The sequence below is a fragment of the Rhyacophila brunnea genome, unplaced genomic scaffold (genome assembly GCF_057557595.1).
Source record: "Rhyacophila brunnea isolate RB1 unplaced genomic scaffold, BYU_Rbru_1.0 scaffold_13, whole genome shotgun sequence".
NCBI lineage: Eukaryota > Metazoa > Arthropoda > Insecta > Trichoptera > Rhyacophilidae > Rhyacophila > Rhyacophila brunnea.
This window is the reverse complement of record NW_028232785.1, coordinates 36,439,735-36,455,814: the sequence shown is the minus strand read 5'-3', so window position 1 is coordinate 36,455,814 and position 16,080 is coordinate 36,439,735. Positions and strand designations below refer to the sequence as shown.

Here is a 16,080-nt window from a genome sequence, read left to right as displayed (position 1 = left end):
CTTAAAAAACATACAAAGACGCACTAGTGTTATTGCCTTCTTATTATAACGTATGTTTGTATAGATACTCGCTAACTTATCCATTATTTTATATTTATGTTATGACGTTTATGAAGACGTACCACTTATGCAGTCTGTCAAACATCATGTTGGTAGTATTGGCAACTGGTATTTATGTGACAAATTAGTATTAGTGGTATAGCATCTGAGCATATTGAACCTAGGGAGTCCAATCACGGGATCCCTCCCGGACATTTTCTAAACCTATGAATTCCGTGATTAGTTAACATTACCCCGAATCTTTCGAGTTGATTTTTTCGTATGATATTTTTGTATGTGTACAAAATCATTATGTTAGTGACGTGTATGTACCTGTACACATCACATGTGGAATTGCCGTTTGCTCGCGGATAATAAACTACTAAAGACGTTATGACCTATTGTTGTAGGTTGTGAAGATATAACGTCTATTATTTATATGTAGAAGGTTGCTTCGTGTGTGTGATAATATAATGTTCGGGGCACGAATAAATGAGCCACAGTTTTGATATGGATTGTTTTATATTGACTTAAAACATTTAAGATTAACACGGCACTAAAATAAGACTGTCATATATTTTTTATATTTTATGATTTCTTTACATTATGATTTCTAATATGATATCGAAACTTTATGCGGAGTTGCTCGCATGATTGACAGTATTGTTGAAAGCCGGATTTGCAACTGAATTATTGACTTTTTCATTATTATTGTCTATGGTCGATCAATGACCATAGACAACAACTTGACATTTGTATAGTTAAAATATAAAACCTCTACATAACCATTTTTGCTGTTATACGTAATTGTAACAACATTAGAATAACAATAAATCCGATTATTAACAACCAGTTAGATGTCACTGAAGTCATGGCACGCAAGCAGAGATAATTACTTCATTTTAATATCATGCTAATTATATCGAATAGCCACTTCACCGTTACGCGCTTGGTGCGTCCAATGATTTAAACCTATGTAATTCCAAGATTCCATTCTGGTTAGTTTTAAGTAAACTAGGTTCACACGTCATATTCTTTGAATACTTATATTTCTGTAAGGGTATAATTGCCCTTGCAGAATAACCTAAATGTGTTCATCATAACTCTTCAGAATTTCAATCATACTTTTATATTTTAAAAATGTTATATTTACTATCAAAAAAATACCAATCCCGAGATAGTCAAATTGTAATCGCGGGTTCAAAATTTTAGCTCGGGATATGATTCCCTAATTGACACATAGGAATGACGACATTTTTTTTAACTTTATAACTAACATTTGTAATTATTTTGCAAGCGCATGTATCGTGGTTAAGTTGGTAAACTCCACAAAAATATTAATATCGCTTTGTTTCCATTCCATTTTTTTACATGCGCAACAGTGGCAGTATTTTATTATTTTTGTGATTATGTACTTACTTGAGTGCAGTCATAAATGGTTTTGCACAAATTACCATAATGTTCAACTAAATAATAATGATGTGTAGTATTTATTATTGGATCTTGTAATCTATAAATATTGTGACGGATTGTCTTTCTATACACCCTGCATATTGGAAAATAATATTGTTATAGCATTATGTAGTATAAAATTCTTGTAGCTAATTTAATTTATTTATACTATATCTCAAGTAGGATTTTTTTATGAACTTTGTAGGCACCTGCCTAACTAGAGTGTACTTAGTAGTACCTAATCACCTAGATTTATTTTAAATGCCAACATTGAAAAGATCTGATGCTACATTCATAATAACTATAGGTAGTGTTACGTTCCTGGACTTTGGTCTTTTACCATTATCGATCTTTGAGTATATAATTAGCGTAAATACGTTTCCTGACCGTGTAGTCAAAAGGCTTAAAACATAATATGATCGAATTCCTTCCTCAGATAAAAGTCCTATTTCTTGCGTATCGAGCTGGTATACGAGGCGTAGAAGTAAACGGTAACACAGGGAGAAAGATGAGGGAAGTACTTGTCTAGTAATAAGATTGGATAATTTTATAAAATGTCAAGCGATAAAATATGGAAATTGTGTCTACATAATATAAGCTAATTGATAAACATATAAGTATAACGTAGATGAATGCATGATAGTGCTAACGGAAAGAAGGAGACGAAAGCTAAAGAACATTTGTAGGTAAAAAGAATTATAATATAATAATGTTTGGTTTGGTATTATTTTGAATTGTAAATGAACATCATTATGTAATATTTGTAGATATAAGATTTTATGTATTCGGATAATAATTTTGATGCCAACCGTTAGCCAATTAGAAGCAGAGGTACGCGGAGTAATTTATCTCTGTAAAAGGCGCCGGTTCTCGCGGGATGAGCGGTTAGAGCCTCAGACTGGGATGCGCGTAATATGACCTCAACGGTTTGTTACGAAAAATAGTGCAAACTTACAGCCGGCGCCGGTCGTTGCAGAGATTGTATTAATTTTCCGGATAAATTAAAGTCATAGGTGTTTAAGTGGTAGCTGAAGTATAATAGTTATAAAATAAGAACAATAAGGATTGTAATCCAAAAGCCACAATTTTTAAAATTAAGAAAAAATAAGGAAATAAGGAATGTAATAATTCAAAGCAATAATAATTGTAAAGAGTATTTCGGACTGTGTTATAAAACATTAATTAGGTACCTAAAAATAAGAAATATTAAGAACCTTGTTATAAAGGAAGTATTTTTATAAAGTCGTTAATTAATATTAAGATGCAAGTGGAAAGGAATATTATAAAAATAACTGGTGAAAACAATATAGAAGTAAAGCTAATCCTAGTGTTTTATTTAATTCTGGACCCGTGCTCCTTTATAGCACTAAATTACAAAGTTGAAACAAACAATTTATTTGACACCCCAAGTGCACACCAACACCCTGAGCTAGCTTCGAACTTGAGGGTAGGTACGTTACGTTCTGGTCTATTGAGTCAAAGCTGAGACGTTAAGTAAGAAGAGTGAAGGCTCTCTATGTGGCTGTAACGGGGACCACGAAGATATCCTGGGCTGATCACATTACTAATGTGAAATTTTTAACAGCAGCAAATAAGACAAAATAACTTATAGGTAACTAAAACCATCAAGCACAGAAAAGCTGTAAATTTTGACCATATTTACCTCAATGAGAAGTATGATTTGACGTATGATTTTATATAAGTGATTTGGGAGGTCAGTTTAATGTCATGTTCCTGTAATTTATTTTCAATTACATGGTGTCGGATTATCGGACAAACGTTGGAAATGATGATGCGTTTCGGTTTGGTTATAAGTGGCCGAATTAGAAGTACTTTGGTTCCGATATTAATTTTCGTTTTATCTGTCAGTTTGTCCACGATTTCTTACGTGCTCAAATAAATACATTTTCGCGAAACATAGCGAATATTTGACGGTTCTACTATATTGCCGACTGGAATAGTATATTCTTGAATTGTGATACCATCTATGGAATCTATTACGCTAGCGTGCTCTTTTTTAGGAAACTGCGTTTGTTGGGCTACTTTTGCATAAGAAGAAATTGTGTAAGTTCTTGAGTGGGTGTCCCTGTAGTCAGAGACACTTGCCACACTGTGATAAACACAGTTAGAAATAATATATATATATATATATATTTTGCACGTTAGTAATTTTTTTCACTGCACAATAATTGTTACATTCGCTTCAAGCACGGATTTGGTACTTGCTTCTCGCTGACACGGCTGCTTGCGCCCGCGTCCATGGCACAACCTCCCTATGGCCGATTTATGTACTAGGATGGTATTTTACCGGTGCTACTTATTATGAATGGGATAGTGTGAATAAAAACGATTAAAACCAAATAAGTTTCCGATTTCTTTATTTATATAAAAAAATATAATACAAATTGTCACTAAATACAGTTTTTAACCAAGCTATCGTCATAGGTAATCAGCAGGTACCTTCCACTTGTCAAACGACTAAAAATGTCGGGTTCATTCCTTCAAAACAAAAACTTCCATCGGCTGACATTTTATTTAGACAGAACCAATTACAATATCTTTGGACATACTTAACTATCATTAACATAATAGAGTAGTTGTACATTTTTTTGTATTTAGTGACGTCACACGTCTTACGATTCAATTAAGGAGATGTCTTTACCTACCAGCGCACCTATTCTATACACAAGACGAATATCGGCCGCTATCGCCAACCATCGAGGGTAGTTTTTCATTTTTTTTGTATCGAAGTTATAGCACTTATTGTAACAATTACAATAAGTTGGTTGTAGTTGTTACAATACGTGCTACGTTTTAACAGCACCTCTCTGTGCTAAATTTTATAGCGGGATAGACAGTTTTGAGTGTTTAGACGTCTAACTTATTGTAATTGTTTCAATACGTGCTAATACTTCGATATAAAAATGGAAAACTACTCTCGATAGCAATCTTGTGTAAAGAATATATATGCAAAAGCACCTAGCGCAAAAATACGAACCTTGCACACATTTATATTGTTATAAATATCGATGTTTTTTAAATAAATATAAAAAGAATTAAAACTATGCATTTGCCAAAAATCTCTTAAGTGCATCATAGAAAACTTAATAAACTAATTTTAATAATACCTTAATATTACCAACCTAACAATAAGATGGAGTCCTTCGTCAAATTCACGTTTTATTACAATTGTAACTTAAAATAAAAAATATTTTTCTTTTCAATGTTTTCAGATACAAATTTATTAATTAATACAGTTGAAATTGTAAATTATCAAAAAAATGTCTATCGCCTTAAACCCCGTCGAAACCAAACCATAACAGAATATACTTTGTCAAAAACACTCATCAATCTATAAAATATCTAAAATTATGCCAATTAATCATACATAAAATAAGATATTTAATACAAAGAATAATATATTTATGGATTATAGTTTGGTTTGGGCAGGGCATAAAAATTGAAAAAAAAAATAACAAACGTGTGCATAGTTCAACGGAAACAAATAAATAGAATGAAAAAGTGTGCACAATATTGTCGGATCTCCCAAACAAAGCTATGAACTAGCTTGCAGTCCTACGATGGCCGCGCGGTTTAAGCGTCAGCTTATAGCGTCGTGGGTCTAGGTTTAAATCCTGGGTTTGGCATGTACACATATTGTTTTTCAATTTGTGTAGGGTCAGAGTATGGATAATAATAGAATGAGAAGGTGGCTGACATCCGTTTCTCGTAAAAACAAGGTCTGTTGGAGGCCCATGTGTTCCAATTAGGATCGGATATGGTTAAAAAAAAAACAACTAGCTTACGGTAGTGGAGTTCGATACACTTCAATTTATGGATATGTATCTAAGACCAACTTTTTAAAATACACCAACCATCAAACGAGATTTCTTAGAGCAAGTGGGTATGAAGTATTCAAAAACTGTACTAAGCACAGAGACAATAATTATTATTGTATGGTTTAAAATAATATTACATATGGTTACATAATATTATGTCGATATAGAATGAGGTACAAAAATATTAATTGTTTACGTTATCGGTTGATGATAAAAATGACGTACGCACGTTCGGTCCCTTCTCGACTGACCATTATTTCAAATTCTTAAGAACAGATACTTTATCCTAGCTAATAAATGAACGGGTAGCTAAAGCCTTTATTGGTATAATATATTATAATGAATTTATGTCACAAAAATGCGGGATTTTTTAAAAATAAATAAGTCGTGAAATAAGCTACCAGAAGTTATGCATGAGTAATTATATCATATTCAAATGGCTTTGTCTGAGTACGCCAATTAGGGTGACCCTAAGACAACAGATAAATTCATACCCACCTGACAATTTGACCCCTGCCTGGCGCGACAAATATCGGCCAGTCATTCATCAACCTTGCGCATATAAACACATACCTAAGCTAAACCGTCAAGTGCCACGCACCGGATGACCTAATGAACAATACCGAACGAGATTTGATAAGACGACCAGAATTGACAACCAGACCATGGATTTAGCCTAAATAGCATAAAAGGTCAGGGCCTGGCATCCTAGACATACCATCTCCTCGCAGCATCCGAATTATTCCTTCACAGTTTACAATTCACAGAAAAGCACAGCTAGTATCTTTTACAGACAATTTGCATGCGTATAAGAATTTACACGAAATGGCTTTTCAAAGGCATGGGTCCTTTCATGTTATGTCATCTTATTAAAATATATGCATGGGTAATTGCATTTATCATAATAATTATGTAAATGACTTTTCACTAGAATGAGTCTTTTTATGCAATTTCATGCTACCAGCATCTAGTGCATGGGTAATTATTATATAAATCACATTTAAATGGCTTTTCACCAGAATGAGTGATTTTGTGTGTTGTCAAGCTACTTGATGGATTGCATGAGTAATTGTACATATCTTATTTAAATGGCTTTTCACCAGAATGAGTCATTTTGTGTGTTTTCATGTTACTTGATTGTTTGCATGAGTAATTGCATGTATCACATTTAAATAGCTTTTCACCAGAATGAGTCATTTTGTGTGTTTTCAGGTTACCTGATTGTTTGCATGAGTAATTGCATATATCACATTTAAATGGCTTTTCACTGGAATGGGTCCGTTTATGCAATTTCATGCTACCAGCATCTAGTGCATGGGTAATTATTATATAAATCACATTTAAATGGCTTTTCACCAGAATGAGTCATTTTGTGTGTTGTCAAGCTACTTGATGGATTGCATGAGTAATTGTACATATCTTATTTAAATGGATTTTCACCAGAATCAGCCATTTTGTGTGTTTCATGGTACCTGGTTGTTCGCATGAGTAATTGCATATATCATATTTCAATGGCTTTTCACCTGAATGAGTAATTTTGTGTTTTATCAAGCTACTTGATCGATTGCATGAGTAATTGCATATATCTCATTTAAATGGCTTTTCACCAGAATGAGTCATTTTGTGTGTTTTCATGTTACTTGATTGTTTGCATGAGTAATTGCATGTATCACATTTAAATGGCTTTTCACCAGAATGAGTCATTTTGTGTGTTTTCAGGTTACCTGATTGTTTGCATGAGTAATTGCATATATCACATTTAAATGGCTTTTCACTGGAATGGGTCCGTATATGCAATTTCATGCTACCAAACGTTGTGGATGCGTAAGTACACTTATCACATTGAAATGGCTTTTCAACAGAATGAGACATTTTGTGTATTTTCATGGTACCTAAATGTCTGTTTGAGTAACTGCATATATCACATTTAAATGGCTTTTCACCAGAATGAGTCATTTTATGTGTTTTCATGTGACTAGATTGTGTGCATGAGTAATTGCATTTATCACATTTGAATGGCTTTCACCATAATGAGTCATTTTATGTGTTTTCATGCTACGAGAAGTCGTGCACGAGTTATCGCAATTATCACAGTTAAATGGCTTTTCACCAATATGAGTCATTTTATGTGTTTTCATGGTATTAGAACTCGTGCACGAGTAATTGCATTTATCACAGTTAAACGGCTTTTCACCAGAATGCGTCATTTTATGTATTTTCAGGCTACTAGACTATCTGCATGAGTAATTGCATGTATCACAATTAAATGGCTTTTCACCAAAATGAATCATTTTGTGTGTTTTCATGTTAACTGAACGTCTGCATGAGTAATTGCATATACCACATTTAAATGGCTTTTTAACAGAATGAGTCATTTTATGTGTTTTCATGCTACCAGAAGTCGTGCACGAGTAATCTCAATTATCACAGTTAAATGGCTTTTTACCAGAATAAGTCATTTTATGTATTTTCATGCGACTAGACTGTATGCATGAGTAATTGCATTTATCACAGTTAAATGGCTTTTCACCAGAATGAGTCATTTTGTGAGTTTTCATGTTACTTGATAATCTGCATGAGTAATTGCACTCATCACACTTAAATGGCTTTTCATCAGAAAAAGTCATTTTGAGTGACTTCATGACGTGACCAGAACGATATCTTGAAAAATGACCATCGTCACATTTAACCAGCCTTGCGACGGAATCGGCAATTGTGGTTTTGTGTATCGCTTTGTGAAGCAACATTAAGTCGAACGATGAAAAAAAATCAAAACAGATACTGCACACAAAATTTTGTTTTGAAACGATTTTTTTTCCAGTTGTATAACAGCCACTAATACTTCGGTTTTTACCATATTCTTTGATTGAAAAATATCACGTTTACTATTGCGACAGGCGACAGCTTTGTACCTTTCCATATGTTCCTTTAGTTCTTGCTTAATATTATGTTCCTCAATGTGTAGGTATTCGCTAGACGCTTGTGCTTCAGTCACTTCCCAGGACGATATGCGAATCGCAACATTGGCCGGTACGTTGCTTCTGGCGATAATCTGAAAAAGACATTTAAAAGTATTAATAAATTTCAATTATGAGATTTTTAAATAAGAGTTCATTATATGTAAAAGATCCAGGTAGAAATATTATACCTAGACACGGTATTAGCAAGCATATTTTACGTAGGTACGCGTGCCAAAATTTTCAAAATATAATCGTTTGACTGTTTGACGTGCCGAGCAGTTTTTTATAAGGAAAAAATGAAAAAGTGGTTTTTAAGAAATGTTTTAAAAAAGGGTTACAAATTATTATGAGGGATTTCTACCTTTCACCGTGTTACTAGACGAAGGCATATTTTTTATTCTTCAAATATATTTTTTCTTGTTTTCAAATTTTTCAAAAAGGTTGTGAAAGCATTTTAACCACGCTTCTTTTATAGATTTTCCATAACTGAACGGTTTTCCATTTTCACCGTCATGCAGAATTACTATTACTAGCTCAACTAAGTTTTTGTTTCTTATTTGGTACAGGCATTTTTGTTGGTTCCAATGAAATGGTTTGTTAGTGTAGTACTTAGCTAGTTTCATTACACACAAAATGACACTAGATATGCTTCTATCAGATGAAACATTCTCTCGCTACAGTGGTCTCAAGCATTGTAAAGCGATCAAAATCAGAAGTTCGCGGAGAGGCTTTCTCCGCCGCCTGATGAGGTTAGTACGACACGATTGTCATTTATATTTTTCGCGAACCGATTATAAACGATTGCTTTAGTTATTTTCAAAAAACGGACCTCCCACAAAGTCGTGCGATTTGATATATCTGGATTATTTCCTGTAAAACTTCGTGGAGTCACTGGTTTATGCTAATAAACCAATGGAAGCCAATATTGTTCGCGATATACTACCAGCAGTGCTCGAATAAGTGATGTTCAAATTGGGTGACAAGAATTTTCTTCCTTGAGAACAACTGCGTTGTCATATAAATTTTAATACCATTAAGATATCGAATATAAAAAAAATGTTTAAAAGTTGTGTTATTAGTAAGCCTGTAAATGAACATACCTGGTCTACTGGGCTGTATTGTCGATCGGAGGAGCCGGGTTGAGGATTCTCATTGTTGATTTGACGAATTGCATCGTCAAGAAATTCTTGTTTGATTATGACACCCTCTATGTCATACTCCGATCTTATATTGATCAGGCTGTCTTCACACTCCTGAAAATAACATCATGATTAATAATATTATGTAACAGCATCACCATTATGATCAGCCAGAGTCAATCCATTTCTGAATAAGACCTGCCATAGCTGTTTTCAGTGGCCACCAATGTACGACTGCATTTGGCAAGTGAATATATACTCACCAAAAGACACTCCAGCTAACTGCGGTACATTGCGTACTTTAATCTGCCCTTTTGTTAACATATATCACATTGAGATCTATAGGGTTGCAACTGCAAATCACATGATCTTGAGTAATTGGCACAGCGAGGCATGGAGAAGTGTATGTTGGGCATAACGCGAAAGGACCGTAAGAGAAACGAATGAGTTAGGAAGCAGACAGGAGTACGCGATGTAATAGACGTTGCCAAACAGCTGAAATGTAGATGGACGGGGCACATTTCTCGCCGAAAGGACGGCCGCTGGACAAATGCCGTCATCCAGTGGTACCCAAGGGGCACGAAACGGCCACAGGGTCGCCCTAAAAGCCGTGGAATGACGAACTGGTAAAGTTCGGCGAAAATACGTGGCAGCGAATGACACAGGACCGAGAGAGTTGGAGAAAGGTAGGCGGGACCTTTATCCTGCAGTGGATGATGATGATTATCAAATGTACCAGTGGGTGATCAATCCATTCTCAAGATTCGACGGTACACATCTGACATTAACAGAGGAGGACATTTGAAAGGATCTAAATAACGATCCTGAGCACACAGCCTCATAATCTGAGCTAGAGTTGTCAGCATTTTGGATAACGTTTTGGCGTCAATATCCTCAATTGGCTTCAGCAGCCATTAAATCTCTGTTGCCGTTTGGATCGTCGTATCTTTGCGAAATTGGTTTTACAGCACTCGTGGAAATGAAATCGTTAAACGAGAGCAGTTACAAATGGTAGATGTGGAGTTACGTGTTTGTTTATCTAATTTAGAGCCTCATTTTACAGAATTCTTTCTAAAAATCAATTGCGTTTTTATTGACCTACCCACACTATGATGTCCTTTATTCATATTAATAAGGAACATTTCCTTTTTAACGCATTTTGTGTGCCGCGGAACAAATCCCATTCACGAGTGTACCGTGGAGTAAAAACGTTTGGCAAACGCTGCTGTAGTAACTCACAACACCGGGATTTATTATGCAACAAATTTATTCGACCCACTTAATTAGACAGATTAATAAATGTCAATAATAAAATACCAATATACTAATAAAAATATCAGGCAGTCTTTTTCACAAATCTAGTATCCTAAAACAAGGCAACGAAGGAGTGTAAAATACAAACAATTGATCGTCACGTTGAATTTATAAAAAACATATTCTTACAAAATACAATTTGTATTCAATGATATATTAGTAACGGACACTTATATAAATGATCGCATACAAGCACGATGTGAATTACATAATATTTACATATTTAAAATATTAATGAAATATTTTATAGATAGGTAAGTAGGTACCTGATTTATTGGCTCGCTTTTTGAATATGAGCAGCCAGGTTGCGGATCACTGTCTTCGGAAAATTCTTCTTTGAAATCAACTTGGAAGGAATCAATCTCAGTTTTAATACCAGCATGGCTGGTTACAGGGCTCTGAAAACCAGACAGAAGGTATTTTATAATACGTGTTTACACCTATATAATTATTATTAAGCGTTGTGTGCAAAAACACGGACGTTTCTGTATGTGACCTATTATCACGGTTCGATACAAACGTTCAATAGTAAAGTTGTCTTCAGATGAATGAAAGTAGTAAACCAGCGGCCACAGAGACGCAGAACATATAGGTAGGTACGTACCTAGTCAAATGATCACTGTGAAGTGTCAATACAACGATGTATACTTTATTACGTCATGTTTCAGTTAGTAAAGTCCAATATATCGTGCCACTGTTTTATTTGCAAGAGTAAGACACAACTTCAACGTAGAATAAACACAATCTTACAATGATTAATAAGTTTGGAAAACCTAACCTCAATAGTGGTGTTTGCATCATAAGCAATCTCTTGCTTTATACAAATCTTTGTAAGCGGATTGTTTGGATAGATTATTGGCACATCAAACCATTGCTGGACTTCTGTATCAGATTCAAAACCATCTAGTTCACGTTTTACATCCATTTTACGAAGTTTAATTAACGCAGAAATATAATATCAGGCAGTCGTTTGTAATATCCATAGACTAATATACAGAATATACTTTAATATCCAAGTGGAGCCGTCATGAAAAATATATCGTCTGTGTTGACATTGTAGGAGAAAAAAACCCAATTTGATTTATTTGTTATTTTAGACCGAGATGCGCTGTTCCACCGCCATCTTTAGATTATTAAAGCTTGAGCATAACTTTTTTGCACAAGCAAAAGTCGTCAACTGGCATACTATTTATTGATGACATAACGAACTGACTAGCAAGTAGAGTTTGATATTCTATAATGACTTGTTATATTTAAAAAAAAACCTCTATTATATACACATAACCTACAATATACATTAATTCAACTGGTCACAACGACTTGTCTTTGGACAAGCTATCTTCGCGAATCGTGTGGACAAATTTGGCGCTGTTTGAATTTCGGAGCTGTTCGGACAGCTCCCTTGACCTCTTTTTTCTTTTACCTTTGGCCATACCTACCAGACGTCTTGTGATAAGTGGTCTTTAATATGGACATTTCTTGACGAATCTCTGGCGCTGATGGCAGGACCCATCGAGCACACCTGTATTCGTCCGGTTTTGTATTTCCTTTCATTGTTATATTAGTTCCATCAAGCTTGTAGTGAATAATGTTATTTAACTCTCAGTCATCGTTCGTTCAATAAATTAGGCATATATAATATATTACATCAACTTATTTCTTAGATTAGCTACTTATTACTTGTTTCTAAATTATATTATGTAGATGCAATTTCCATATTTTACATTTTGTTTGTGAGGCGTCAAGTTAGCTACTTTATTACTAGATTATCAATCGAACACATTTACTTTTATTAAGAGATTCTTTATTTTGTAATTGTGTCATCAAAAATCACAATTTCAAAATTATATACATAACAGACTGAAGAGTACAAATAAGTTATTAGTTATTGTCGTTTAGAATCGACTGTCACATTGACATTTTACACAGAAGAAGTTTACATACTTGATGCACTCCAAGGTCCCCAAGATACGATCAAATAATCTGAAAGAAATCAGAAACTTAGAATACCTACTCCGACAACTGAACACGACAGACGCGTCAGTATGAGCACTCTATAAATCCATAGACATCGGGAGGGGTGAAAAGCAGGACCAGTCGTGTAATGTATTGGCTTCCTTCTTCAGTGGGCAATGGCTGTTCTCGTTATGATTGAGGAAATGCTGACGATCATGTTCATACCATTGTTTTGTTTAGACAACAAAACATACATTTTATTAAATTGAGTCACCGTGTCAAATGTGTATTTTTAATTTAAGTAGTTGCCCGGAAATACTTTTCAGTATTGCGGCAACACTTTTCTAACATTACCTTGAATGGATCATGTCTGTCACGTAACACGTGGCTTTTGGAATATATACCCTTAACATGGATGTAAAGCAAGAATGTGATGGAGAAAACTCCGATATAGAAGGCAAGCCTTTGTTTGATACGGTGACTAGCCATTCAAACAACCCGGACCCTCGCTTTCATATAACGCAAGAGATTGCGGACGTTTCAAGTTGCAATTTCGAGGTTAGTTTTTGGAAACTAAATTCTTTTACAATCACTTAAGATTAAGAATAATAACGATAAGTATACTATTATAATAATATGTTGCTTTTTTACAAACTATGTAAGGACATTCGATGACATTAAACTTTGTTTCAAAATAATACGTCTTGATTAAGCAATTTGACAGCTACGATACATCTGTGATATTATAGGTTAGGTTATCTACTTAATCATCTTAAATATAATTATTATACATTGTTATATGGATGTTACGAGAACTGAAACTGGTTGTACTGTGTTTACAAAGTATAATAATTGCTTCTTTCAGTGCCTAATGGCTGACCTCTGCAATATAAAATCTGAGACAGATGATCAACAAGCCGTCGTCAAGCGCGAGATTATTGAAGATGCTTCACACCCAATATATGACGATGAATACCCTCAACCGGGTTGCTCGCATTCAGATTAGACAAAATGTGTCTTCTTATATAGAAGGTTGGAATTTGCAAATGCATCTTTGAAACTCATTACACCATTATTAATTCGCTCCAACTTGTTTCATTTGTTGGTTTTGGCTTAAACTAATAATGTATTAATACAATATATGTGTAGATTTGTACATCTTTCGTTAAATCAAGAGTATTTAGTTATGATAATTCATACATCACAATCATTCGAATGTAACGCAATTTTTAATGTGAACAGGTATCTTAAATTGCGATCCACTGTACGTTAAATTAATCTCCCGCGAGTGCCTTTAAGTCATGCAAGGTAAGATATGTAACAAAAAAAACGTTAATTTGTTCTAGTGTTCTACGCCGAATGTGCGAAATTGACTATTAGATGAAATGGGCAAAATTTTGGCTAATTCATGTTATAATCAAGCCTGTTGCCTTATTCATGAATTAGGTAAATTATCTGCCGACTACGTTAATTCGCCAGGGTCAATGACGTATTAAATGGACAACTCATTTCATATCGGCGAGCTCGAGAAATAGTGCACGAAACTTATTCACAGATGTATAGGTAGACATCACGTGATCATATGACGTTGCATTTCCATTATACGATATCAAGCTTCGAGAATTTAGAGTAATATAGCCCTTATTGTAACGGCGTATTAATGTCATCGCGTTAGAATTCTCGGGTTACTTACGTCTTCCGGAGATTCAGCGAAACGCTTCCAGGCATTCAGCGAAACGATTCCAGACGCAAACTGGGAATTCTGCCCTTAATTAATAACTTTAAATATTTTTGTAACTCGTTATTTTTATTATTATTCTTTTTGTTGTGTGTATAATAAATACATGCCTTTTATCAATTAATAACACAGTTTCGATTGTATGAATACAGAAGAAAGTAGGTACCTATGATAATAATACAAGAGAACGGAGGTAGATAAATATAACAAAAAAAAATAGTCAAACACAATTAAATTTTTATTGAACGCCATTTATTCGAGATAAAAACAAGTTATAAAAATATATTATTATTGTATGTTTGACGTATGTATCTTCGTACATTTATTTTCAAACAGGCGATACCAGTTTCATCATTACGACATTTTCAACTGAAAGTTGATCCGTGGAAAATGTTATAACAACGATACCCGTATATTATCAAATCATGGTAATGATAACAATGGTATTGTTATGTTAATTATTATGACATAAACAATGAAAACAAAAAATATCAAGAAACAAGTTATAAAAAATACACGATAAGCAGACCAAACGTTGCTTAGGGGCGCCACATTATGAGGGGCGGCAAATTATGGAAGAAATACGAATATTACGTAGTTTTGAGAAAAGTTGTTTGTCTAAACAAAATATTCTTTGCTACGGCGCTAACAAACCATACAGTGTACAAATAAATATCAACGAATATGTAATTAGATTTTCACGTTTTGATCATATTGCTTTGCTTAAGATGTTTGAGATTAAACAATAACATATTATGATGGTTATTGAATTGCAATATAATAATTTGGTATAATTTGAAGCGGCGTTTAATAAGAATATTTTGAAACTGAAAATTGATCCGTCGAAAATGTTTTAATGACAAAACCAGTATCAGTTTATTGGAGAAAATATTATTTCAGCATGAAAATGATAACAATTCTATTACTATTTATTTAAATATTATAGAATCACAACAAGAAATGACAATAAAATCAAGAATGAAGTTATAAAAAATACACGATTAACGTTATATTATAGGTGCATGTTTTAATAATTCAGAGAGCAAGCAAACAGAGAAAACAACAGAAAGTAAATAGAAATATTCATAAAAAGTAAATGGAGCACATGATATGAGATTATTATCTTTTGTTAATCGACGAAGTCCATTCCTTGTCGTGATGAAATGTTTTCTATCAAAATGATCAGAACATATTACACATTCATCCGATGGTGTCCAACATGGATCGCATCTTAATACTCTAAGTATATATGTCCAATGTAATCGCCTTTCTGCTTTGCGAGGAACTCTAAAATTTAATGAGAGATAATAATGACAATAAAACCGCTAAATCCATTGACATAATACTACTATTCTCCCTTCTTCATTATTTCACTTTTTAATTTGTAGCGATTCAATTATAAAAATATATACTTCACAATACATTTATCGATTTCGCGACAAAAAGTATTTTAAATTAAACAAACGATGTCAAAAAATATTTTTAATTACATATAATAAATTGAAAATAATATTACCAGTCCGTTCATGCAAATCAATTAGCTGAAGTACGGTGCAAACAGTACTACCATATTTGAAAAATTGAACGAATATATACCTTACTGTCATTACAATACGGACCAAATTTATAAATCACCATTTGTG

The 16,080-nt window shown here is 33.7% G+C and overlaps 1 long non-coding RNA gene across 1 annotated transcript; it reads left to right on the top strand.

Moving 5' to 3' along the window:
* Positions 1 to 13,056: 13,056 nt before the first annotated feature.
* Positions 13,057 to 15,308, top strand: LOC147077415 (uncharacterized). Its single transcript, XR_015069453.1, has 2 exons — positions 13,057 to 13,257; positions 13,565 to 15,308. It is a non-coding gene; the product is annotated as an uncharacterized LOC147077415 (long non-coding RNA).
* The last annotated feature ends 772 nt before the right edge of the window (positions 15,309 to 16,080 follow it).